The sequence below is a fragment of the Muntiacus reevesi genome, chromosome 3 (assembly GCF_963930625.1).
Source record: "Muntiacus reevesi chromosome 3, mMunRee1.1, whole genome shotgun sequence".
Classification (NCBI taxonomy): Eukaryota; Metazoa; Chordata; class Mammalia; order Artiodactyla; family Cervidae; genus Muntiacus; species Muntiacus reevesi.
In genome coordinates, this window is record NC_089251.1 from 271,977,488 (window position 1) to 272,003,752 (window position 26,265).

The 26,265-nt window shown below is 49.7% G+C and overlaps 1 long non-coding RNA gene across 1 annotated transcript; it reads left to right on the forward strand.

Annotated features, from left to right (window-relative positions):
* Positions 1 to 1,131: 1,131 nt before the first annotated feature.
* LOC136165533 (uncharacterized) lies at positions 1,132 to 14,932 on the forward strand. Its single transcript, XR_010662553.1, has 2 exons — positions 1,132 to 7,129; positions 13,586 to 14,932. It is a non-coding gene; the product is annotated as an uncharacterized lncRNA (long non-coding RNA).
* The last annotated feature ends 11,333 nt before the right edge of the window (positions 14,933 to 26,265 follow it).

Consider the following 26,265-nt stretch of genomic DNA (forward strand, 5'->3'; position numbering starts at 1 on the left):
AAAACAGACACTGGCCCTGCCTATATTTCTAGATACTTTAAACAATTTTTACAATCTTTTTCTATTAAACATATTATAAGTGTTCCTTATAATCCACAGACACGAGACATAGTCGAACGAGCACCTCACACACTAAAGTTACAAATAAAAAGAACTTAAAGAAAGGGGAATACACAGGAACACTGCTGTCTTCCTTATCCAGAGCAGACTTTACTAGATTCCAACATAAGATATTTTCTCAACCCATCACTATTGTTAATACAGCTTTATTCGTTTTAAAGTTTTTAAACCTGCCACAGGGAAATATTTTAACCAGGGCAGAAAGGCATTTCGAGGAACTGAAGGACACGTCTCTTCCCCTGCCCATTTGGTACCAAGACGGGTTAATGAAACAATGGAAATCTGGGAAACTAATCTTACAGGGAAAAGGATATGCTTGTATTTCCCCAGGTGGATCCAACAAACTTTTTCCTCGGAAAATTCGACCCAAGGGGGCCCCCGACATTCAAAATGGAAACAACAAAAGCTCCAAGAGGAAGACGTTCCAATACAGGCCATGGCTGCGCTAAAGATCTCCAGAAAGCACCACCCTCAGTGACATCTGTAAGGCATAGTTCCGGCCAGGCAGAAAAGGAGAGCCGACCTCAACAGAAGTAGGTTGCCTTTGTTCAGGCAAGGAGGGGCGACAGTCGGCCTAACGACAAGGCTGAGCACCGAGAGGGATCAGGGAGGCTTCATACTTATAGGGAGGTTTGTGGAAGCAATAAGGGAAACGTCAATCAGGCGGGATATTTTAAGTATTCTTTTGTTGAGATGACACTCTATAGTTGGGCAGAGGGTGATAAGTCTTCTGGGCGGGTGTAGGGGGTGGTAGGTTTCCGGACAGGGGGTGATAAGTCCCAGATAGATGCAACTGGCCTGGAGCATCAGGATGGAACTAAAATTATGCTTTGTTTTCTCCAAAGTTAGATGATTCAGCAAGGGGCCTTTGAGACTGTTGCTCTCTTTTCTAGGCCCAAAAGACTCCTTCATTCCAGACCCTGAAATCATAAAAAAAAGGGGGGGGGGAGAAGGGCGCCTGATCTCTCTGGCTACTTCCTGCCGGATGGTGCGACGGTTTTGGGTCTGGAATGGAGGATCGTCCTAGGACCCACAGTCTCCTTTTTTCTGAGCTTGAGGTGAGGCTCTCGAGAAGAAGAAAACAGTCTTGACCTGATCTCAAGAGATGGCCCGAATCCGTTCTTGGAGAAACCTTTGAAAGAGATTAAAGAGACAGGGTCCAGATAAGAGGAATAGAATGATAAATACTAATGGCCCCAGAAAGGGAGCAGCCAAGGGAGGATCTGTGGGAACAGGTTTTGGGGAATGTAAAGGTTTTCTAACTCTTTCTGCGGCATTCAATTCTGTCTCTAAGTTCTCTGACTCGACCCTGGACTATCCCCGTTTCATTAGCAAAATAGCAGCAGTCCTCTCCTAGGAAAAGGCAGGTCCCTCCCTTTTCTGCAGTGAGAAGGTCCAGGGCTCGCCTATTTTGTAGGGCCACAGAAGCCAATGAGTTAATTTGTTTTGGGATTGAAACGAAGGACTCTACTACCTGCTCCATGTCTTCATTAAGTTCTTGGGACAGCTTGTAATAGAAATGGGCAGAGGTCGAGATGCCTCCCATCCTGGTGCCTTAGGGCTGCTGCTATCTATGCCAGTCCCAACCAGGAGGGGGGGGGGCGATGACAGCTCATCTTTTTCTGTGGGAAAGTTCCCCTTGGGGGGTAAACTCTTTGTTCTAGCTCTCCCTCTTCGAGGAATGTTAGGCCTGGGGTCAGGAAGACCAAGATGCAGGGTCCAGGGGGGTCTAAGGGGAGGCATGAATATGCATAGGTCCCACAGAGAATGAAGATTCCTGGATTGGTGCAATTGTTTGTGCTGTTCCAGAGAACCCAAGTGGAACAGAAGGAGGGAGTGGAGTTTGTAAGACCAGTGCAGTTGGGACTAGAGTAGTCAATACAGGTTAGGTTTGAAGAGGCTGAGAGTAAGGACATTGTCAGAGACTGGCCCAATGAGTTGTGTAGTTTTCTGTTGGGAAGGGGAAGTACAGTTGCCCTGTGACAGCCAGGTTGAGGGTAAGGGAATGGCTCTGTGTGGTGAGGGAGACAGTGACATGCATATCCAACACTGGGATGTGTGTGGTGTGTACTGGAAGAATTGAAAGGAAGAGTTGAGAAGGCGGGGAAGGTGTTGGTTGCCAGAGGTAGGTTTTAGGAGAGGCCGTAATTGGGAAAGGAGGTCTAGGTGTTTGTAAGGCTCAGGGGTCAACTGTAACCGGGAAATTATGTTCTTTGTAACTTGTTCTTGTTTCTTTTCCCGATTTTGATCTAGTACCCCACCCCCGTCTGAGTACCCCCAGTGGGTAATGGGATAGAAACATATGTTTCTTCCATTTGGCTTATGGCAGGTACTCATGAAACTCCCTCTCTTTTGTACTTTGACAGTGAGTAGGGATTTGGACTTCCCGCCCCTGAGGTTCATGTCATGGTGCATGGTTTTGGAGCTGTATTGTAACATGAGGAATGTACGTAGGAATAAATGTCTGAGCAGGGGCAGGGAGTAGCCAGGAGGCTGGGGAGTGCAGCAAGGATAAGGAGCAGGGGAGTCATGGGGCTGTTAGTTAGACAGTACAGAGGAAATAGCACCCTAGGAGTAGAACCCAGCTAGCAATGTAGGCGATACCCACGGAAAGATGAAGAATAGGTGGCCAGTCCTGAGGGGAGACAGTTACTAGGCCTACAGCAAGGATTAAGATTAGGAGTGCAGCTATAGTTAGAGAGACAGGGAGAGGTCAGTCAGGGTGAGGGGCAGAAGGCCCCAAGTTGGTGGTGATTTGAATCTGAGGAGGAACAGTGCTCATTAGGATGTAGAATGATGTAGAGAATGAGAGTAAAGAAATCAATTTCGTCTGGAGTCAGGTTGTAGAAGGTTCCCTGGAGCCACAGTTGAGACACCAGTGCAGTCAGGTCTTTGAAGGAAGTTCCTGTTGGGGCGCTGATCCAGAGGTCTTGTAGTAGTTGGGTCAGGAGCAGTTGTAGGTTGAAGAGAGTCCAGGTCATTCAGTGTCCTCTCCGATAGTTGGCAGGGGTTGTCGCTGGGTGAATTTTAAGGAGGTGGGTGCTGTGCGGGAGACCTGATAGGTGTCATTTAAGGAGGGCAGCGCAGGATTGGAGGTGACCCATTTTAGACGAGAGAGGTGTACCCAGGAGGCGACCTTTTTGAGTTTAGCTGCAGTTGGGGCAAGGAGGATGACTTTGAATGGTCCCTGCCACTGTGGGGTTAGGTCACCCTGGGGATGATCAGACAGATAGACCATGTCCCCAATTTGTAAAGGGGGCAGGGAGGCTTGGGGGTCAGGGGCAGGCAGATTGTGACTGATGTATTTCCAGAGGGCATTGCGGAGTTGCGTCAGCAGAGGGGGGAGTGTAGGAAGCTTGGTATGGGAGGAGGCTCAGGGGGGAGTCCAGGAGGGAGCATGGGCCTTCCATACATCACCTCAAAGGGGCTCAGCCCCAGGGGCTTTCTGGGCAAAGCCTGTATTCTGAGGAAAACAATTGGTAAAAGTTTACTCCAATTCAGATGTACCTCGAGGGTTAGTTTGGTAAGGGTTTTTTTGATTGTTCTACTCATCCTTTCTACCTTTCCTGAGGACCGGGGAGGGTATGGAATGTGAAATTTCCAGGGTGTCTGTAAGAATTGAGGAAGTTGTTGGGTGCCCTTGGATGTAAATTCTGGGCCATTATCAGACTGTAGGGATGAAGGCAGGCCAAACCTGGGGATAATTTCTGTGAGGAGGATTTGGGCCACTGTGTGGGCTCTTTTGTCTGTAGTGGAAAATGCTTCTACCCATCCCGAAAAGGTGTCCCACAGTAGGCTCCGAGGACCGCGGCCCCGGGCCAAAGCGACACACCTCCGGAGCCACGTGACCCTGAGTAGCAAACGGGATGGTGGGGGGCGGTGGGGGGGGAGCGGTGCGGCGCCGCTCGCTGCCCCACCCAGCTCCCGCAGGCTCGCAAGGCCGCTCAGGTTCCCAGAAGCGCCCCGGGCCGGGCCAGGCGGGTGCTGGCTGGGGGTGGCGGTGTGCGGGGCTGGGGCGGCGTCGGCTGCTCTCCGAGCTGCAGGGCCTGGCCGGCCGGAGTCCAGTCACGGGTCGTGCGGCTGGCTCAAGTGCAGCGCGCGCCCCCCGTGGAGAGCTGCGGTTCAAGGCCCGACCATCAGGTCAGAACAAAAAGGGAGGTGCAATGCAGAGGGCTCTTAGGGCGCCTGGCAGCTGCCTCGGTCTAAGGACATACCACCCTGAACGTGCCCTGTCTCCTCTGATCTGGGAAGCTGAGCAGGTTCGGGCCTGGTTAGTACTTGGATGGGAGACCGCCTAGTAGTTAGACAGTTTTTTGATTTTTCTGAATGCTTACTTCAGAAAGTTAGAATTGGATGACTGTAAACAATAAAACGAATAATATTTTCATAATGTTAAGAATACAGAGTTGGATATTCTTTTTCCTGTTCTACCACAGCTAACTGGAAGTCAGTTGTAGTAAGTGTATATATATATATATATATATATATATATATATATGTATGTATAATTTTTCTTCTTCTCTATATGAATTTGCAAAGAGGTTTCTCTTAAAATACTGTGTTAATGTGCTATACATTTACCCCAGACTCTGTCTTCAAGTTGGTTCTGCCTAAGACTCATATTCAGACTTGACAAACTGGTATGTTTACTCATGCAAATGTTCTCTTAAGTTATGTGAATGAAAGTGTATTTGCTAGAAAACCTGCCTTTCTTCAAGATTCATGTCAATCATTTTGTGGCCGGAGACAACTCACCCGGTGCTTAGGTTTTCGCAGAGTACATGTTGTAGGTGAGGGGCCTGGTGCTATTCTCTTCAGTTTTGAGACATTTCCTTTCTCTAATTAACAGACTGCTGGTAGTTATATGACATCTGGCCAAAGACTAGCAGGGGGACACTCTTTCCGCCCCCTTCTGATGCCTATGTCAGAGGCTTTCTCTATCTCCTTTATACTTTAATAAAACCTTATTACGAATAAGTCTCGATTTGAGAACACATTACCAACATATACTGGTTTCCAAATAACTTTTCTAAAATACTGTAGAAAAATTTCATATCATTATCCTTCTGGTAAGCTGTGAAATTTCTTCAAAAACACTAGATTTATTATTTCTCGCATTATCAACTCACAGCCTATACCACAAGCTGAGGTTTTTTTATATAAATGGGACTAAAAAACGCCGAAGCTTCTTTCTGGTCTGTTGAAAAATACAAGTCTTTTACACTAAATTTCATTCTGCTCAATGAAATAAATTATATGCTCTTATTCAAGTTATTTGCCTATATCCTTACCCCATTAATATAGTCTCTGATTCTAAATATTGAGTTTTTGTATTCCTAGATACAGAAACCTCCACCATAAACTCCTAGTTCTGTTAAAACAGACACTGGCCCTGCCTATATTTCTAGATACTTTAAACAATTTTTGCAGTATTTTTCTATTAAGAAAAAACGCCTCAGGGTGGTCCTCTCTCAGGGTCCTTGCCCCTGAGCCTGGGGGCCAGCGAGGGGCTCCACACTCCCAGGCCAAGGCAGAACCACATGCACACGTCTGTTCCTGCCCCCTGCACCGTCAGAGAGCTCGGGTGAGCCAGAGTCTGTCAGGCAGCTCCTGGGCAAGCCCAGCAGCACCGCCTGTTGCCGGGAGCCAACACATGAGACCCTACCCCTAAAAAGGCCATAGGGGAGAAATCCTGACAGGCAAGGCGAATCAGGTTTTCAGGGGTTTCGAAAAAGTCAGCTCACGAAACCCTACCCCTAACAAGGCCATGAGGGAGAAAACCTGACGGGCAAGACGAATCAGGTTTTCAGGGGTTTTCGAAAAGGCTAGTTCACAAGATCCCACCCATGACAAGGTCACGAGGAGAAAGCCTGACAGGCAAGGCAGATCAGGTTTTCAGGAATTTTGAAAAGCTGCCCCCGGCTCTAACCTTAAAGATGATATCTGTCTTTCTGATGCCTGCCTCAATGGACTACTCCCTAATTTCTCTGACACAGACAGGAAGGCCTTCCCCAATCTCTTCCCAAATAAGAATCAATTTAGAACTTTAATCAATAAGTTTCCCAGGTGGTAGTTTTTTATGAGATTATTCAGGGTGAAAGGAGTGTTTTAATTCAAACACCTCTGCTGGTAGTTTTGTTAGCCAAATGCATTTATGCGCTTGGTACTAATATGCATGATTGCTTATAATATCCTAATCATAAAATAGCATGAAGAACCTGATTCTATAAAAGCCCTAATAGACATAGAGCCCTTTTAAGGGGTAAAGGAGTCCTATTAGAAAACATAAGAAAATTATTCTATAGGTGGTTATTGGGTTGTGATTTGCTTGCTGTGTTTTGCTTGCTGTATTTTTGCCTTTAATGTGCTAAGGTTGTGTTATAAAAACCATTGTTAATATAGTTAAAGATCTAGACAAATAAGAACTTAGCCCTAGTGTGGTAACAATGAGACAGTTGTTAATTGTTAGCCAGGAATACTAGGCAGAAGCTGCCTCACTGAAGCCGCAGAGTCTGTATGGGGTAAACTTCTTAGATAAACGCAACTGACAACTTTTGCAGTAAGATTAATTTTTGTATTAAGAAGAATATAATTCTACTCTGTACTGTTTCCCTATGACCCTGTTACCTTTCAGTTAAGGTCACCATAAAAACGGAAAATAGGTTTACAATCACTTGACCTGCATAAAATGTTAATAGCCTCAAGGCCAGAAGATCATGTGCTAAAAATTACTATAGCATTAGAAAGCAAAAAAATCCTGCTTTTCCTAAAATTCAAAATGATGTAATGCTAATCCTGTGAAATCATGAGTAAACATCTTGTACCTTAAAAACATTCTGTGAAAGGGTATAAAACCGGTTGTCAGAAAGTAAAACACAGACTTGGGCCTATCAAGGCTAGTCTCACGTCTCTCTCTCTCTCTCGCCGACGCCGTTCATCCTGAGGGTACCCACTGGATCATGTCGAGGCTGGATCCCGGCAAGTGGCACCACGAACAGGGAACCCGAAGGTAAGCCCCCCCCACATTGTTCAGTTTTCAGGACGGCTAGGACCCCACTAGGGTGCTGCAGGGCCCCCTGCATAAGATAGGTAGGGTGAGGAAAGTGGGTAGGCTTTAGGTTTCTTCTTTAAAACCCTACTAGGGCGCTACAGGCCCCCCTACATAAGAAAGGTAGGGTAAGAAAAGTGGGTACGTTTCAGTTTCCTTCTTCTCTAAATTAAGCCTCTTCCTTTTTTCTCTTTTTTTCTTCTTCTAATTAGCAACAAAAATGGGTAACAGTGAGTTAAAAGAAAGACAACTTTTTATTGGAATCATAATGCAACTTCTTAACTACAGAGGAATTAAAGTTAAAAAGACCAGTGTTCAGTCCTTTTCCCCCTTTGTCCAAGAGCAATGTCCTTGTTTTCCAGAAGACAGCAGTTCTCCTGGGTTCCCTTACCCTCCTGCCCTCCACCCCGGTGCTCTTTCCAATGAGATCTCTTGCTTTCTCAGCACATGTGTCTCCTCCGACAATTCATTTATAAGAGCTCAGTTACGGGCCCTAGAAGGGGTCCCCTTCCTGCAACTGGTGGGAACTCTTCTTCCCTGAGACTGACATCCTGACCACTCAGGGTACTCAGAGGCCAGCTTGCCTGCCAATGGACCAGACCCAGCGGCCGCAACTGGGACCCTTTTGTCCCTGGTCTCCTCCTGACACAGACAACTGGCCAGAGTGGCCCCGACTAGTAAGGAACAAGAGACTTTATTGACCTCTTTCCCCTTCCCTCTGTCTGTCCTCTCCTTAGCCCTTCCTATCCCTCCCGTTTTTCTAATCCCCCAGTAATTTGGTCGAAGGGCCTCAGCTTGAGCTGAGGATTGGAGACTGATCACCTCCTCTTGGCAGAGAACTCGAATTCCGGTAGGGCCGAGTTCCAGTCCTCCCTTCTCTGGATGCCTGGGTACCTGCAGGTGGCAGGAGACGTCTGTAAGGCCACCCTTTTTGCCCCCCCCCCTTTCCCGCCTCCTCCTCCTTCTCCTTTTCCTTTCCTCCTTAAAATCTTTGAAGACATCTGAAGTTCTGTGTCTATCTAGAAGGTTTTCTGAGAGACTGTATTCTTGTATTTAAGGGAGTGTCTGATGAGGACTGCCAGGTTTATATGTGTGTGTTTTAACTCTGTGTTCTGTGTTGTGATTTATGATGGCTATTTTGCTTTTTGTTAGAACTTGATTTTCTTTCCCTGTGCCTTGAGACCAGGGAACACTTATCTAGACCATCTCTAACTCCTGAGACTGAGAGAAAAAGGGGAAAAGCCTTTAAAAATTTTTATTTATTTCAACTTTTTTATAAACTAGTAAATTTTATATTATAATATCTAATTCATCACCAAACTTAAAATATGAAGCTAGATCTCGCACTGTGTCTGTCTAAATATGTCTTGGTATATCTTTGTCTTTGGGTAGTATTTTTTAGGTTAATTTGTAAAAGAGCTCTATTTAATTGGCTTAAAAAAAAAAGGTAAGTGCTTACAAATCAAATAATTCTAAATTAAACAATAAATTCCAGGTTCAGGTAAACTAAAAAATATTCAATATTAAATACCTGATATTAATGTTTGTTTGTTGACCTATCTAATATAGACATGTCTTAGAGTAATTAACATCTAGTAAAATATTTTCATTATGCCTAGGTTTATTATAAGTTAAATGTTGTTATACTGTAATATCTGTTACAAGTTTGTCAGCAAGGAAAGTACCTCAAGTAAGAAACTTAAAAAAAAAGAAGGTAAGTGAGATATGAGCTTTTAAACTTTATTAAGATTAAAAATATCTGTCTAAAACAGTTTCTCTAGGTTTTGGTAACCTAAATTTCTAAAGTTGTGCTAAACTAATAGCAGAAGTTTATTAAATAGCTTGGTCATTTCCAAATAAGATTCTGAAACATTCATTACTGAATACTAACTTACAGAGAAACTAAAGATTTTAGACTATTAATAAATAATGTTTGATGCCATCCTGAGATGTTCATTAGAAATTTTTTAGAAATTATCACTGGTATTTATGTTCACCAATCTATAGAGTGCTAATATAAAGGTAAATTCTTGGTTGCTTAAAGAAAGTAGGATGTGTGTGTTCAGTAAAAAAGGTATAAAAAATAAAGTTACATTTTATGAAGGGAAAAGAAAGTAAGTCTGACTTACAGGTGGCTGTTTCAGGATGGGAGAACAAAGTAATGGGTACAAAAAGTGTTAAGAAGGCTTGATGGAAAGTACACTCCAAGGGAAGAGTTTTGTGCATAAATACAAGTTTTCTTGAGATGTTGAACTGCCTTTGATAATGGATTTTAAGTTTCTTTACCTCTAAAGTGGTCTGTTCTATGTTTACCTTTAAAATCTTTTTTACTTTGGCTAAGTAAATATATTATTTCACAGTGATCTATATGATTCTACCTGACAGAGTACTATAAACCCTTTTGATATTTATTGACAAAACTGCCTAAATAACTTGACTTCTAGCTGACTTTGGGATGCTTCAGAGGGCCCCTGAGACATCCCAAAGAGCTATTAAACTACCTGAGTTCATTTGACCTGTTAAATTGCATGGGAATTACTGTTGGAGGAGTGATAAATCTTCAGGTTATATTGTATGGTTGATGTTACTTATATAGATATCCTAGAAATTATGTGAAATTCATGAAAATCTGATATGTCCTGGTAAAATATTGTCAGTTATAATTTTAGCTATCACGTTAAAGTGTTAGAAGTCACAGCAATGACCAGGCTACAATTTAATTAGATTTTAAACATGCCTTGTATGGTTTCACTCTCATGCCTTTTAAAAAAATACTGCTAGTTCTTCAAGATTTATAAAAAGACTTTTCTAAGATTAACTAAAAAAATTTGTTTGTTTGCTATCCAGTAAATTGGTAACAGACTGGAATTTAGTCTACTCTCTATGTCAAGAGAAAAAAGTTTTCTTAGAATGAATCTTTCAATAAATAAGTGTTATTTAAGATTATGGTACATATAAAAGCTCATTCTGCTTCTACCAAAAATAACCCCTCACTGTTAGACTTGTGCTATCTTAATGTCTTAAAACTGACAACGCCCCTGCTTACACTTCTAAACCTTTTCAAGCTTGAATATTGGGGCAACGACATTAAACCCATTCATACCCTTCGTCCCGTCACAGAACTCATCAGAGCAACCCCAAGCAGTGCAGGACTGGACCTCTGTTCCACCGTCACAACAATACTAACACCTGACTCCACCGCTGTGAAAGTTCCCACTGGTGTTCATGGCCCTTTGCCTAGAGAAACGATGGGACTATTAATAGGCAGGAGCCCCACATCCTTACATGGGATCACAGTGATTCCAGAAGTCATAGACTCAGACTATACTGGTGAAATTCAAATAATGGTGTCTCCCCCCACTAAGACTATTCAAATCTATAAAGGACAGAAAATAGCTCAGTTGCTGATGCTACCTTGTCATGCTGACACAAGAAAAGCAGCTTCAGCTGCCAAGTGTTGGGACAGGGGGTCTGATTCAAGTGATTATGCCTTTTGGGTTACACAAGTTACTCAAAAAAGACCTATGAAGACAATTCTAGTTAATGGTAAAAAGGTGACTGGCCTGCTAGACGCGGGAGCAGACGTTTCCTGTATTGCGGGCAGTGACTGGCCCAGTGCTTGGCCAACTCAAACCACAGCTAATGAGTTGGTTGGCATTGGTAGAGCACCTTCAGTGACAAAGAGCTCACAAATTTTACTTTGGTATGTAGATAAAGACTGCCAGGGACATTTTCAACCTTATGTAATTCCTTCATTGGGAGAGATATTTTTGCTCAGATGGGAGTTTTGCTGTATTGCCCAGATGAAGAGGTGGCTGCACAGATGTCGCAGATAAGTTATAATCCTTTTATGGGTCTGAGTAAAGATCAAGAGAGACAAATTGAGCCAGTTGTCCCAAAAATAAGAAGAGAGAGACAAGGCTTAAGATATCCAAATTTATAAGAGAGGCCATTGTTCTCGCTGCTGACCCCATAGTCTGGAAATCTCCTGATCCGGTGTGGGTGGAACAATGGCCCTTAAATTCAGAAAAACTTTCAGCAGCACGACAGTTAGTGAGAGAACAATTAAAGGCTGGACATATAGAGTCTTCAAATAGTCCATGGAACATGCCAGTTTTTGTAATTAAAAAAAAATCGGGGAAATGGAGACTCTTGCAAGATCTAAGAGCAATAAATGCCACTATGTAAGATATGGGAGCCTTACAGCCTGGCCTTCCCTCCCCTGTGGCTGTTCCCCAAGGCTACAATGTTATAGTGATTGATCTTCAAGATTGCTTCTTTACTATTCCCTTAGACCCTCAAGATAAAAAGAGATTTGCCTTTAGTCTTCCCTCAGAAAATTTTAGACAACCTCATCAGAGATTTCAATGGAAGGTTCTTCCCCAGGGTATGAAAAATAGTCCCACATTGTGTCAAAAGTTTGTGGACGCTGCCCTACAAGGTATCAGGGAGAAACATCGGGATGTCTATCTAGTCCACTATATGGATGATATATTGCTAGCACACCCGGATAGGGTTTATTTACAGTAAGTTTTGATTAAATTGCAAGAGACTTTGAATCGCTGGGGCCTAAAGGTGGCCCCTGAAAAAATCCAAGTGAATATGCCTATAACATATGTGAGAAGAATCCTAAATAATGAAACAGTTACTCATGTACCTTTGCAGCTTAGAAAAGATAATTTGGTTACTTTAGATGATTATCAAAAGTTGTTAGGGGATATAAATTGGATTCGGCCCTTTTTAAAGTTGACTACTTCTGATCTTAAGCCTTTCTTTGACATTCTTCAAGGGGATCCAGACCCCACCTCTGCTAGAATGCTGACACCTGCAGCCAGGGAAGCCTTAATGAAGGTAGAAGAAGCTTTAGATAAAAATTATATTAAGAGACTTGATTATAGTATGGCATGGCAATTTATAGTGTTGCCCACAGCTGTGGCCCCTACAGGGGTGCTTTGGCAAGAGGGTCCCCTAGAATGGTTGCATTTACCTGTCACGGCCAAAAAGGTTGTGGCCTGTTATCCAGGACTAGTGGCTACTTTAATAATTAAAGGGAGACATAGAAGCATTGAAATGTTTGGAAAAGAACCATCTGAAATCATAGTGCCTTATAATAAAGAGCAACTAAATGCCCTTCTATCATTAAATGAAGACTGGCCGATTGTCATTGGTAATTATCCAGGACAAATTTTACACCATTTACTTGCTAGTCCTTTATTAAATTTCCTCTCACGACATCCGGTGATATTTCAAGAAAGGTGTCAAGTTTCCCCTATCGAGGGGGCAATGTTGGTGTTTACAGATGGGTCTTCTAATGGAAAGGCTGCTATTGTCACCCAGACTTCAAAAAGGGTTTTAAATACTGGGGAAACATCAGCCCAGAAAGCAGAATTAACAGCCGTGATAGAGGCGTTCAAAGAGTTTTTAGACCAGGCTTTTAATTTATTTTCTGACTCACAGTATGTAGTTAGGTTGTTCCCTCAAATTGAAACGGCTGTTTTACCGGAAAATAAAACCACAATTTTTATATTGTTATCTACCCTTCAACAGCAAATTTGGAAAAGGTCAAAACAATTCTATGTTGGACATATAAGAGCTCATTCTAATTTACCTGGACCCCTCCATACGTTTAACCAAGAGGCAGATTTGCTAACCCGAACCATAGTGGCCAGTGATTTTGAAGATGCTAAAGCCTCACATGCTATGCATCATCAAAATGCAACTGCCCTTCAATACCAGTTCCACATTCCTAGGGAATCTGCACTCGAGATTGTTAGAACATGTCAACTTTGCCCTACTTCAGTTCCCGCTTTGCTTTTTGGGGTAAATCCCCGTGGCTTACTACCTAATGTGCTTTGGCAGATGGATGTAACACATGTTCCTTCTTTTGGAAAACTATCCTTTGTGTATGTTACTGTAGATACCTTCTCCCATGTCATTGTGGCTACTGCCAGAATGGGAGAAGCCTATAAAGATGTAGTTCAACATCTTTTTGCCTGTTTTTCCTATTTAGGAATGCCAAAATCAATTAAGACAGACAATGCTCCAGTTTATACATCTAAGTCCTTTAAAAATTTCTGTGCCCAATTCGGTATATCCCACTCTACAGGAATTCCTTACAATCCCCAGGGACAAGCAATTGTAGAAAGGGCACATCAGACACTTAAAACACAAATTTCTAAATTACAAGAAGGGCAGTTCAAATACAGTTCTCCACACCACGTTTTGCAGCACGCCCTCTTTGTGCTCAATAACCTTAACGCTGATCAAGCCGGTTTAACAGCTATGTTCCGTCACTGGAACCCAGAACAAAAAGATATGAAACCTTTAGTAAAGTGGAAAGACCTCCTTTCCGGACTATGGAAGGGACCTGATCCCTTGCTAACCAGTGGGCGAGGGTATGCTTGTATTTTCCCACAGGGTGCTGACTCGCCAATTTAGATCCCAGACAGACTGATTTGCCATGTCGAAGTCCCCCAGACCTCCGGTTCCCTCGCAGCCTCAGCCACAAAAGAGGAAGAGCACTCCTCTGCCCTCGCCTCGGTCACTCACCCGGGAAGTCCAGCAGACTTGGAAATGACCGGCAACAGAGATCCCGGAGGAACCAACGGCGGATCCACCCACTAAACAGATGTCATGGCTTTGCATGAAAGATGGCGCCCAACCTCCTACTCCTTCACGTCGCAGAAGACCACCAGGACGTCCTGCGCGGACAACTCAACAAGCCTCCATACCCACATGGGGACAAATTAAGTCACTCTGTCATCAAGCACAGGGAATAGCTTCCCTGCAGGGATCTTCAGCCTCTCCCGAAAGGGTTTTTATTGCTATGCTTGCTTTACTGTCTTCTCAGGCAAGTGCTACCTCCTCTACTTCAGAAAAATACTGGGCATATTTCCCTGGTCCCCTGACCTTCCAAGTAGTTACTTGGAACAGCGACCCTATACGGGTCAACACAGACCAGCCTCATCTCTTGGGAGGATCCTATAGTTCTTATGATAAAGATCATTATCCCATCAATTTTAAGTATACTTTTAGGGGATTAACAGATGACCTTCCCCTTTGCTTTAACTTCCCCCATAGTCATACAAGTGATCTCATCACTCCCTCTAAGGAGGGACGTGTTGGAGCCTCCAAAACAATTCTGACAGATTCTCCAGCATCAAAATTTTCAGACAATACAGGAGATCGGCTGGTTTGGATATTACAGGCTCATATGCCTGGGGTCCTTGACCCCTATAAATCTTTGTTCCTTAATGCTCCACCAAAATATCCAAATTGTATTGATGTTGCTCCGTCAGATGTCATATGGAAAACTATAGACAACCGCCTGGGATACCCAGTATGGAAATCTTGTACTTATAATTCAAACATAGATTATAGAATACCGGGAGGTGGAAACTATTCGGTACAAGACTGGAGCAATCCAAATCCAAGTCAGAATCTAGGAGCTGTCAGTAGGCTTAGCAATTAAAATAATGATTCCCTCCCTTGGCCATTGGTGCCCAGCAGATGGCATTATAATCAATTTGTTCCCCCCATGTTGTCCTATACAACTAAGGGTAAAACTTTTTGACAGCCAGAAATTTGGAGAGCCCTTGCTGCCACCTCCATTGTTACTTTAACTCGACCAGAAAACAATTCCACCTATTCTGTGCTGGCTTGTTTACCCTCCCCTTAGGTTTTTTTGTTTACTAATGATTCAAAAAGACTTCATATACAAATGAATCATTCAGGTGGACCAAATATAGTCTACTGTGAACAATGCATGCTTTCATCCTGTTTAACCCCTCAATGTAATATTTGTTCTTTTGTGGTACTGCAACGTCCACCTTATCTTATGGTGCCTGTCAGAGTGAACGCCTATTGGTATGACAATTGTGGTTTAGCCGTTCTGCAACACCTACAAGATTTAATGTGTTCCCAATGGTTTGTAGGACTACTTATTCTAGGGATTTCAGCTTTGATAACAGCAATTACCTCTGTCACTGTGGCAGCGATATCCTTGACTCAACAAGTACATACCACTCAATATGTCAATGATATTTCAAAAAATGTTTCCTTAACTCTAGCTATGCAAGAGATTATAGATAGGAAATTAGAAGTAAAAATAGATGCCCTGGAAGAAGCAGTCATGCATATTGGAACTGAGTTACAGGCTTTAAGGGTAAAGTTAGCGTTATCCTGTCACGCTGATTATCGGTAGATCTGTGTAATGCCCCCCAAAAGTAAATGATATGGATTACAATGGAGAAAAGATTAAAAATCATATTTCGGGTATATGGAATAGCTCCAGCATTACTTTAGATCTTGGAGAGCTTCACGGTCAGATAAAAACATTAGAACATTCCCGCCTGGACTTTATTACTACAGGAGCTGCTAACGATATTTTTCACAACTTTTCTAACTTTATTACTGAAAAAAATATCCTATCAACTATTTTCAGTTATGCAGCTGTAGCAGCACTAGTTTTACTATTCATTATAATCCTTCCTTGCATCGTCAGAACTCTCCGGCAGAGCACTCAAAAGCTTGCGACTCAGATCCATCTGGCTGTCTTAAAAAGTAAAAAAAGGGCGAGATGCCGGGAGCCAACACATGAGACCCTACCCCTAAAAAGGCCATAGGGGAGAAAACCTGATGGGCAAGGCGAATCAGGTTTTCAGGGGTTTCGAAAAAGTCAGTTCACGAAACCCTACCCCTAACAAGGCCGTAAGGGAGATAACCTGACAGGCAAGGCGAATCAGGTTTTCAGGGGTTTCGAAAAAGTCAGCTCACGAAACCCTACCCCTAACAAGGCCGTAAGGGAGAAAACCTGACGGGCAAGACGAATCAGGTTTTCAGGGGATTTTGAAAAGGCTAGCTCACGGGATCCCACCCATGACAAGGTCACGAGGAGAAAGCCTGACAGGCAAGGCAGATCAGGTTTTCAGGGATTTTGAAAAGCTGCCCCCGGCTCTAACCTTAAAGATGATATCTGTCTTTCTGATGCCTGCCTCAATGAACTACTCCCTAATTTCTCTGACACAGACAGGAAGGCCTTCCCCGATCTCTTCCCAAATAAGAATCAATTTAGAACTTTAATCAATAAGTTTCCCAGGTGGTAGTTTTTTATGAGATTATTCAGGGTGAAAGGAGTGTTTTAATTCAAACACCTCTGCTGGTAGTTTTGTTAGCCAAATGCATTTATGCGCTTGGTACTAATATGCATGATTGCTTATAATATCCTAATCATAAAATAGCATGAAGAACCTGATTCTATAAAAGCCCTAATAGACATAGAGCCCTTTTAAGGGGTAAAGGAGTCCTATTAGAAAACATAAGAAAATTATTCTATAGGTGGTTATTGGGTTGTGATTTGCTTGCTGTGTTTTGCTTGCTGTATTTTTGCCTTTAATGTGCTAAGGTTGTGTTATAAAAACCATTGTTAATATAGTTAAAGATCTAGACAAATAAGAACTTAGCCCTAGTGTGGTACCAATGAGATGGTTGTTAATTGTCAGTCAGGAGTACTAGGGCAGAAGCTGCCTCACTGAAGCCGCAGAGTCTGTAAGGGGTAAACTTCTTAGATAAACGCAACTGACAACTTTTGCGGTAAGATTAATTTTTGTATTAAGAAGAATATAATTCTACTCTGTACTGTTTCCCTATGACCCTGTTACCTTTCAGTTAAGGTCACCATAAAAACGGAAAATAGGTTTACAATCACTTGACCTGCATAAAATGTTAATAGCCTCAAGGCCAGAAGATCATGTGCTAAAAACTACTATAGAATTAGAAAGCAAAAAAATCCTGCTTTTCCTAAAAATCAAAATGATGTATGCTAATCCTGTGAAATCATGAGTAAACATCTTGTACCTTAAAAACGTTCTGTGAAAGGGTATAAACCCAGTTATCAGAAAGTAAAACACAGACTTGGGCCTATCAAGTCTAGTCTCACGTCTCTTTCTCTCTCGCCAACGCGGTTCATCCTGAGGTACCCCCTGGATCATGTCGAGGCTGGACCCCGGCAGCCTCTGTGTGAAGAGGCAGGGCCGACCTAGGGGCACAGTGGGCCTCTTGCTCTCCCTGCTGCCCTGAGGCTGCTGGGCCAAAGAGGCCTTGGGCATCGACCCCCTTCCTGGCCTCTTCCCTCTGACCAGGCCGTCCAGGCTCCAGGTCCTTGCAGTGTGGAGAGAGCCCCTGCCAGAAACCTCCCCTTCAATTAGGCCTCAACTGAGGCCTAGGCAACAGGGGAAAGGCGCTAAGGGAATGAGCCTGGGGAGGCATCTGGGCATGCCTGGACACACTTCCCGCAGCCTGCCTCCTTGTGGGGCAGTACCCCCGGAGGCCAGGAACGTCTGGACAAGGCTGGCCTGGGGCAGGGTCCATGCTGGGACCTGTCCCTGGCCTGTGGGGCCTCTGAGCAGAACCGGCCCTCGCCGCTGGAAGACCTCCCCGGATGCCTCCAAAGGCCGGTTTGCAAGCACTCTCGCTGGCTGGCCGCCGCTCCCTCCCCGAGGGAGGCCCGCGTTTCCCATAAGCCACGAACTCTGCTCCCAAGCCAGGGAGAAAAGTGCTTCGGGGTGATCCTCTCTCAGGGCCCTTGTCCCAGAGCCTGGGGGACAGGTATAGGCTCCACAATCCCAGGCCAAGGCAGAATCAAATGGACACGTCTGTTCTTGCCCCCTGCAACGTCAGAGAACTCGGGTGAGCAAGAGTGTCAGGCAGCTCCTGGGCAAGCACAGCAGCAGCACCTGTGTGGGAAGGGGCAGGGCCGACCTAGGGGCGCAGTGGGCCTCTTGCTCTCCCTGCTGCCCTGAGGCTGCTGGGCCAAAGAGGCCTTGGACATCGACCCCCTTGCTGGCCTCTTCCCTCTAACCAGGATGTCTGGACTCCAGGCCCTTACAGTGTGGAGAGAGCCCCTGCCAGAAACCTCCCCTGCAAGTAGGCCTCAAATGAGGCCTAGGCACCAGGGTAAAGGCACTAAGGGAATGAGCCTGGGGAGGCGCCTGGGCATGTCGGGACACACTCCCCGCAGCCTGACCCGTCGTGGGGCAGTACCCCAGGAGGCCAGGAAGGTCTGGACAAGGCAGGCCTGGAGCAGGGTCCATGCTGGGACCTGCCCCTGGCCTGTGGGGCCACAGAGCAAATCCAGCACTCTGCCGCTAGAAGACGTCCCCGGCCGACACCTGAGGGCATGTTTGCAAGCACTATACCCGAGGAAAGCCCACGTTTCCCGCAAGCCGCGCACTCTGCTTCCAAGCACGGGAGAAATATGATTAGTGGTGGTCCTCTCTCAGGGCCCTTGCCCCTGAGCCGGGGGCCAGCTAGGGGCTTCACACTCCCAGGCCAAGGCAGAACCACATGCACACGTCTTTTCCTGCCCCCTGCACCGTCAGAGAGCTTGGGTGAGCCAGAGTCTGTCAGGCAGCTCCTGGGCAAGCCCAGCAGCAGCGCCTGTGTGTGATGGGGCAGGGCCGACCTAGAGGCACTGTGGGCCACTTGCTCACCCTGCTGCCCTGAGGCTGCTGGGACAAAGAGGCCTTGGGCATCGACCCCCATGTTGGCCTCTGTCCTGTAACTAGGCCGTCCGGGCTCCAGTCCCTTCCAGTGTGGAGAGAGGCCCTGCCAGAAACCTCCCCTCCATGTAGGCCTCAAATGAGCCCTAGGAACCATGGGAAAGGCGCTAAAGGGAATGAGACTGGGGAGGCGTCTGGGCATGTCTGGACACACTACACGCCGCAAGCCCCTTTGTTGGGCAGTTCCCCCGGAGGCCAGGAAGTTATGGTCAAGGCTGGCCTGGGGCAGTGTCCTTGCTGGGACCTACCCCTGGCCTGTGGGTCCTCTGAGCAGTACCAGCACTGTGCCGCTGGAAAACCTCCCCGGCAGCCTCCAAAGGCCGGTTTGCAAGCACTCTCACCAGCTGCCCGCCTCTCCCTCACCGAGTGAGGCCCGCGTTTCCCTAAAGCCATGAACTCTGCTCCCAAGCCTGGGAGAAATGCGCTTCGGGGTGTTCCTCTCTCAGGCCTTTGCCCCTGAGCCTGGGGGACAGCTAGGGGATCCACACACTCAGGCCAATGCAGAACCACATGAACACGTCTCTTCCTGCCCTCTGCACTGTCAGAGAGCTCGGCTGAGCCAGAGTCTGTCAGGCAGCTCCTGGGCAAGCCCTGCAGCAGCGCCTGCCTGTGAAGGGGCAGGGCCGACCTAGGGGCACAGTGGGCCACTTGCTCTCCCTGCTGCCCTGAGGCTGCTGGGCCAAAGATGCCTTGAGCATAGACCCCCTTGCTGGCCTCCTCCCGCTGACCAGGCGATCCGTGCTCCAGACCCTTGAATTGTGGAGAGAGCCCCTGCCAGAAACCTCCCCTCCAAGTAGGCCTCAAATGAGGCCTAGGCACCAGGGAAAAGGCGCTCAGGGGATGAGCCTGGGGAGGTGCTTGGGTATGTCTGGAAACACTCCCCGCAGCCTGCCCCTTCGTGGGGCAGTACCCCCAGAGGCCAGGAAGGTCTGGGCAAGGCTGGACTGGGGCAGGGTCCATGCTGGGACCTGCCCCTGTCCTTTGGGTAATCTGAGCAAAACCAAAACTCTGCCGCTAGAAGACCTCCCCGGCTGCCTCCAAAGGCCTGTTTGCAAGCACTCTCACCGGCTGGCCGCCTCGCCGTCACTGAGGGAGGCCCGCGTTTCCCGCAAGCCGCGCACTCTGCTCCCAAGGCTGGGAGAAAAGCACTTCAGAGTGTGCCTCTCTCAGGCCTTTGCCCCTGAGCCTGAGGAACAGCTAGGGGCTCCAACACCCAGGCCAAGGCAGAACCACATGCCCACGTCTCTTCCGACCCTCTGCACCGTCAGAGAGCTCGGGTGAGCCACAGTCTGTCAGGCAGCTCCTGGGCAAGCCCAACAGCAGCGCCTATGTGTGAAGGGGCAGGGCCGACCTAGGGGCATATTGGGCCACTTGCTCTCCCTGCTGCCCTGAGGCTGTGGCCAAAGAGGCCTTGGGCATCGACCCCCTTTGTGGCCTCTTCCCTCTGATCAGGCCGTCCGGGCTCCAGGCCCTTGCAGTGTGGAGAGAGACCCTGCCAGAAACCTCACCTCCAAGTAGGACTCAAATGAGGCCTAGGCACCAGGGGAAAGGCGCTCAGGGAGTGAGCCTGGGGAGATGCCTTGGTATGCCTGGACACACTCCCCACAGCCTGCCCCTTCATGGGGCAGTACCCCCGGAGGCCAGGAAGGTCTGGGCAAGGCTGGCCTGGGGCAGGGTCAAAGCTGGAACCTGACCCTGGCCTGTGGGACCTCTGAGCAGAGCTAGCACTCTGCCGCTGGAAGACCTCCCCAGGTGCCTCCAAAGGCCGGTTTGCAAGATCTCTTCCCAAGGGAGACCCACATATCTGGCAAGCCACGCACTCTGTACCCAAGTCCAAGACAATAGCGCATCGGAGTGGTCCTCTCTCAGGCCCTTGCCACAGACCCTGGGGGACAGCTAGGGCCTCCACACACCAGGTCAAGGCAGAACCACATGCACACATCTCTTCCTGCCCCCTGCACCGTCAGAGAGCTTAGGTGAGACAGAGTCTGTCAGGCAGCTCCTGGGCAAGCACAGCAGGAGCGCCTGTGTGTGATTGGGCTGGGCCAACCTAGCGGCATGGTGGGCCACGTGCTCACCCTGCTGCCCTGAGGCTGCTGGGCCAAAGAGGCCTTGGGCATCGCACCCATTGCTGGCCTCTTCCCTCTGACCAGGGCTCCCTGGCTCAAGTCCCTTGCAGTGTGGAGAGAGCCCCTGCCAGAGACCTCCCCTCCACGAAGGCCTCAAATGAGACCTAGGCACCAGGGGAAAGGCGCTCAGGGAGTGAGCGCTGCACCTGGAGAGGCGCCTGTGCATGTCTGGACACACTCCCTGCAGTGTGCTCCTTCGTGGGGCAGTAGCCCCGGAGGCCAGGAAGGTCTGGGCAAGGCTGGCCTGGGGCAGAGTCCTTGCTGGGACCTGCCACTAGCCTGTGGGGCCTCTGAGAAGAACCAGCATTCTGCCGCTGGAAGACCTCCCAGGCTGCCTCCAAAGGCCGGTTGCAAGCACTCTCGCCGGCTGGCCACCTCTCCCTCACTGAGGGAGGCCCACGTTTCCCGCAATCCGCGCACTCTGTACCCAAGCCGTGGAGAAAAGCATTTCGGGGTGTTCCTCCCTTAGGCCTTTGCCCCTGATCCTGGGGGACAGCTAGGGGATCCACACACACAGGCCAAGGCAGAACCACATGCACACATCTCTTCCGGCCCTCTGCACCGTCGGCTGAGCTAGAGTTTGTCAGGAGGCTCCTGGGCAAGCCCAGCAGCAGCGCCTGTCTGTGAAGGGGCAGGACCGGCCTAGGGGCTCAGTGGGCCACTTTCTCTCACTGCTGCCCTGAGGTTGTTGGGCCAAAAAGGCCCTGGGCAAAGACCCCCTTGCTGGCCTCTTCCCGCTGACCAGGCAATCCGTGCTCCAGCCCCTTGCAGTGTGGAGAGAGCCCCTGCCAGAAACCTCCGCTCCAAGTAGGCCTCAAATGAGGCCTAGGCACCAGGGGAAAGACGCTAATGGAAAGAGCCTGGGGAAGCACCTGGGCATGTCTGGACACACTCCCCGCGACCTGCCCCTTCGTGGGGCAGTACCCCCGGAGGCCAGGAAGGTCTGGGAAAGGCTAGCCTGGGTCAGGGTCCATGCTGAGACCTGCCCCTGGCCTTTGGGTCCTCTGAGTAGAACCAACACTCTGCAGCTGGAAGACCTCCCCGACTGCCTCCAAAGGCCTGTTTGCAAGCACTCTCGCCAGCTGGCCGCCTCGCCCTCACTAAGGGAGGCCCGCATATCCCGCAAGCCGCGCACTCTGCTCCCAAGCCTGGGAGAAAAGCACTTCTGAGTGTTCTTCTCTCAGGCCTTTGCCCCTGAGCCTGGGGGACAACTAGGGTATCCACACACACAGGCCAAGGCAGAACTACATGCACACGTCTCTTCCGGCCCTCTGCACCGTCAGAGAGCTCGAGTGAGGCACAGTCTGTTAGGCAGCTCCTGGGCAAGCCCAGCAGCAGTGCCTGTGTGTGAAGGGGCAGGGCCGACCAAGGGTCACATTGGGCCACTTGCTCATCCTGCTGCCATGACGCTGCTGGGCCAAAGAGGCCTTGGGCATCGTCCCCCTTGCTGGCCTCTTTCCTCTGACCAAGCCCTCCGGGCTCCAGGCCCTTGCAGTGTGGAGATAGCCCATGCCAGAAACCTCCCCTCCAAGTAGGCCTCAAATGAGGCCTAGGCACCAGGGAAAAAACGCTAATGGAATGAGCCTGGGAAGGTGCCTGAGCATGACTGGACACACCTCCGCAGCCTGCTCCTTCGTGGGGCAGTACCCCCGGAGGACAGGAAGGTCTGGTCAAGGCTGGCCTGGGGCAGGGTCCTTGCTGGGACCTGCCCCTGGCCTGTTGGGGCTCTGAGCAGAACCATCACTGTGCCATTGGAAGACATCACCAGCAGGCTCCAAAGGCCGGTTTGCAAGCACTCTCGCTGGATAGCTGCCTCACCCTCACCGAGGGAGGCCCGCGTTTCCCGCAGGCCGCGCACTCGGCTCCCAAGCCTGGAAGAAAAGCGCTTCGGGGTGTTCCTCTCTCAGACCTTTGCCCCTCATCCTGGGAGACATCTAGGGGCTCCACACACCCAGGCCAAGCCAGAACCACATGCAGACGTCTCGTCCTGCCCCTGCACCGTCAGACAGCTTGGGTGAGCCAGAGTCTGTCAGGCAGCACCTGGGCAAGTCCAGCAGCAGCGCCTGTGTGTGATGGGGCAGGGCCGAGCTAGGGGCACTGAGGGCCATTGCTCACCCTGCTGCCCTGAGGCTGCTGGGACAAAGAGGCCTTGGGCAATGACACCCTTGATGGCCTCTTCCCTCTGACCAGGCCGTCCGGGCTCCAGTCCCTTGCATAGTGGAGAAAGGCCCTGTCAGAAACTTCCCCACCAAATAGGCCTCAAATGAGGCCTAGGAACCTTGGGAAAGGCGCTCAGGGAATGAGCCTGGAGAGGTGCCTGGGCATGTCTGGACACACTCCCTGCTGCCTGCCCCTTCGTGAGGCAGTACCCCCGGCGGCCAGAAAGGTCTGGGCAAGGCTGGCGTGGGGCAGGGTCCATGCTGGGACCTGCCCGTGGCCTGTGGGGCCTCTGAGAAGAACCAGCACTCTGCCACTGGAAGACATCCCCAGCTGCCTCCAAAGGCCAGTTTGCAAGCACTCTCCCCGAGTGAGGCCCATGATTCCCGCAAGCTGCGTGCTCTGCTCCCAAGCCCCAGAGCAAAGCTCTTCGTGGAGGTCCTCTCTCAGGATCCTTGCCCCTGAGCCTGGGGAATAGCTAGGGGTTCCACTCACCCAGGCCAAGGCAGAACCACATGAACACGTCTCTTCCGGCCCTCTTCACCATCAGAGAGCTCGGGTGAGCCACAATCTGTCAGGTTCCATCTGGGCAAGCCCAGCAATTGCGCCTGTGTGAGAAGGGCCAGGGCCGACCTAGGGGCACAGTGGCCACATGCTCTCCCTGCTGCCTTGAGGATGCTGGGCTAAAGAGCCCTTGGAAATCGACCCACTTGCTGGTCTCTTCCTTCTGACCAGGCCGTACGTGCTCCAGTCCTTTGCAGTGTGGAGAGAGGCCCTGCCAGAAACCTCCCCTCCAAGTAGGCCTCAAATGAGGCCTAGGAATCATGGGAAAGGCGCTCAGGGAATGAGCCTGGGGAGGTCCCTGGTCATGTTATTACACACACCCCGCCGCCTGCCCCTTCCTGAGGAAGTACCCCCGGAGGCCAGGAAGGTCTGGTCAAGGCTGGCCTGGGGCAGGGTCCGAGCTGGGACCTGCCACTCTCCTGTGGGGCTTCTGAGCAGAACCAGCACTGTGGCAATGGAAGACCTCACCGGCAACCAGCAAAGGCTGGTTTGCACGCACTCTCGTTGGCTGGCTACCTATCACTCACCGAGGGAGGCCCGCGATTCCCACAAGCCATGCACTGTGCTCCCAAGCCCAGGAGAAAAGCGCTTGGGTGGTCCCCACTAAGGGTCTTGCCCCTGAGCGTGGGGGACAGCTAGGGGCTCCAAACTCCCAGGCCAAGTCAGAACCACGTGCACACGAATCTTCCTGCCCCCTGCACCATCAGAGAGCTCAGGTGAGCCAGAGTCTGTCACGCAGCTCCTGGGCAAGCCCAACATCAGAGCCTGTGTGTGAAGGGACAGGGCCGACCTAGGGGCACAGTGGGCCACTTGCTTACCCTGCTGCCCTGAGGCTGCTGGGACTAAGAGGCCTTGGGCATCCACCCCCTTGCTGGCCTCTTCCCTCTGACCAGGCCGTCAGGGCTCCAGTCCCTTGCAGTGTGGAGAGAGGCCCTGCCAGACACCTCCCCTCCAAGTAGGCCTCAAATGAGGCCTAGGAACCATGGGAAGGGCGCTAAGTGAATGAGACTGGTGAGGCATCTGGGCATGTATGGACACACTACCCACCGCCTGCCCCTCCGAGGGGGAGTACCCCCAGAGGCCAGGAAGGTCTGGGCAAGGCTGAACTGAGGCAGGGTCCTTGCTGGGGCCTGCCCCTGGCCTGTGTGCCACAGAGCAAATCCAGCACTCTGCTGCTGGAAGACCTACCCGGCTGCCTCCAAAGGCCGATTTGCTAGCACTCTCTGTGAGGGAGACCCACCTTTCCTGCAAGCCACGCACTCTGCTCCCAAGACCAGGACAATAGTGCATCGTGTTCATTCGCTCTCAGGCCCTTGCCCCAGTGCCTGGGGGAGAGCTAGGGGCTCAACACACCCAGGCCAAGGCAGAACCACATGCACACATCTCTTCCTGCCCCCTGCACTGTCAGAGAGCTTGGGTGAGCCAGAGTGTGTCAGTCAGCGCCTGGGCAAGCCCAGCAGCCGCGCCTGTGTGTGATGGGGCAGGGCCCACCTAGGGGCACTGAGGGCCAGTTGCTCACCCTGCTGCCCTGAGGCTGCTTGGCCAAAGAGGCCTTGGACATCGACCCCATTGCTGGCCTCTTCCCTCTGACGAGCCCGTCCGGGCTCCAGTCCCTTGCAGTGTGGAGAGAGGCCCTGCCAGAATCCTCCCCTCCAAGTAGGCCTCAAATGAGGCCTAGGTATCATGGGAAAGGTGCTCAGGAAATGAGACTGGGGAGGCGCCTGGGCATGTCCGGAGACACTCCCTGCAGCCTGCCTCTTCATGGGGCAGTACACCCAGAGGCCAGGATGGTCTGGTCAAGGCTGGTCTGGGGCAGGGTCCTTGCTGGGGCCTGCCCCTGTCCTGTGGGGCCTCTGAGCAGAAACAGCACTGTGCCCTTGGAAGACGTCACCAGCAGCCTCCAAAGGCTGGTTTGCAAGCACTCTCGCAGGCTGGCCGCCTCTCCCTCACCGACGGAGGCCCACATTTCCTGCATGCTGTGCACTCTGCTCCCATGCCTGGGAGAAAAGCGCTTGTGTGGTCCCATCTCAGGCCTTTGCCCATGAGCCTGGGAGACAGCTAAGGGCTCCACACACACAGGCCAAGGCAGAACCACATGCACACGTCTCCTCCGGCCCTCTGTACCGTCAGAGAGCTCGGGTGAGCAAGAGTCTGTCAGGCAGCTCCTGGGCAAGCCCAGCAGCAGCGCCTGTGTGTGAAGGGGCAGGGCTGACCTAGGGGCACAGTTGGCCACTTGCTCACCCTGCTGCCCTGAGGCTGCTGGGACAAAGAGGCGGTGGGCATCAAACAACGTGCTGGCCTCTTCACTCTGACCAGGCCGTCCGGGCTCCAGTCCGTTGCAGTTGGAGAGAGGCCATGCCAGAAACCTCCCCTCCAAGTAGGCCTCAAATGTGGCCTATGAAGCATGGGAAAGGCACGAATGGAATTAGACTGGGGAGGCACCTGGGCATGTCTGGACACACTCCCCGCCAACTGCCCCTTTGTGGGGCAGTACCCCCAGAGGCCAGGAATCTCTGGTCAAGGCTGACCTGGTGCAGGGTCCTTGCTGGGACCTGCCCCTGGCCTGTGGGTCCTCTTAGCAAAACCAGCACTGTGCCACTGGAAGACCTCACCGGCAACCTCGAAAGACCGGTTTACAAGCACTCTCGCCGGCTGGCTGGCTCTCCCTCACCGAGGGACGCCTGCGTTT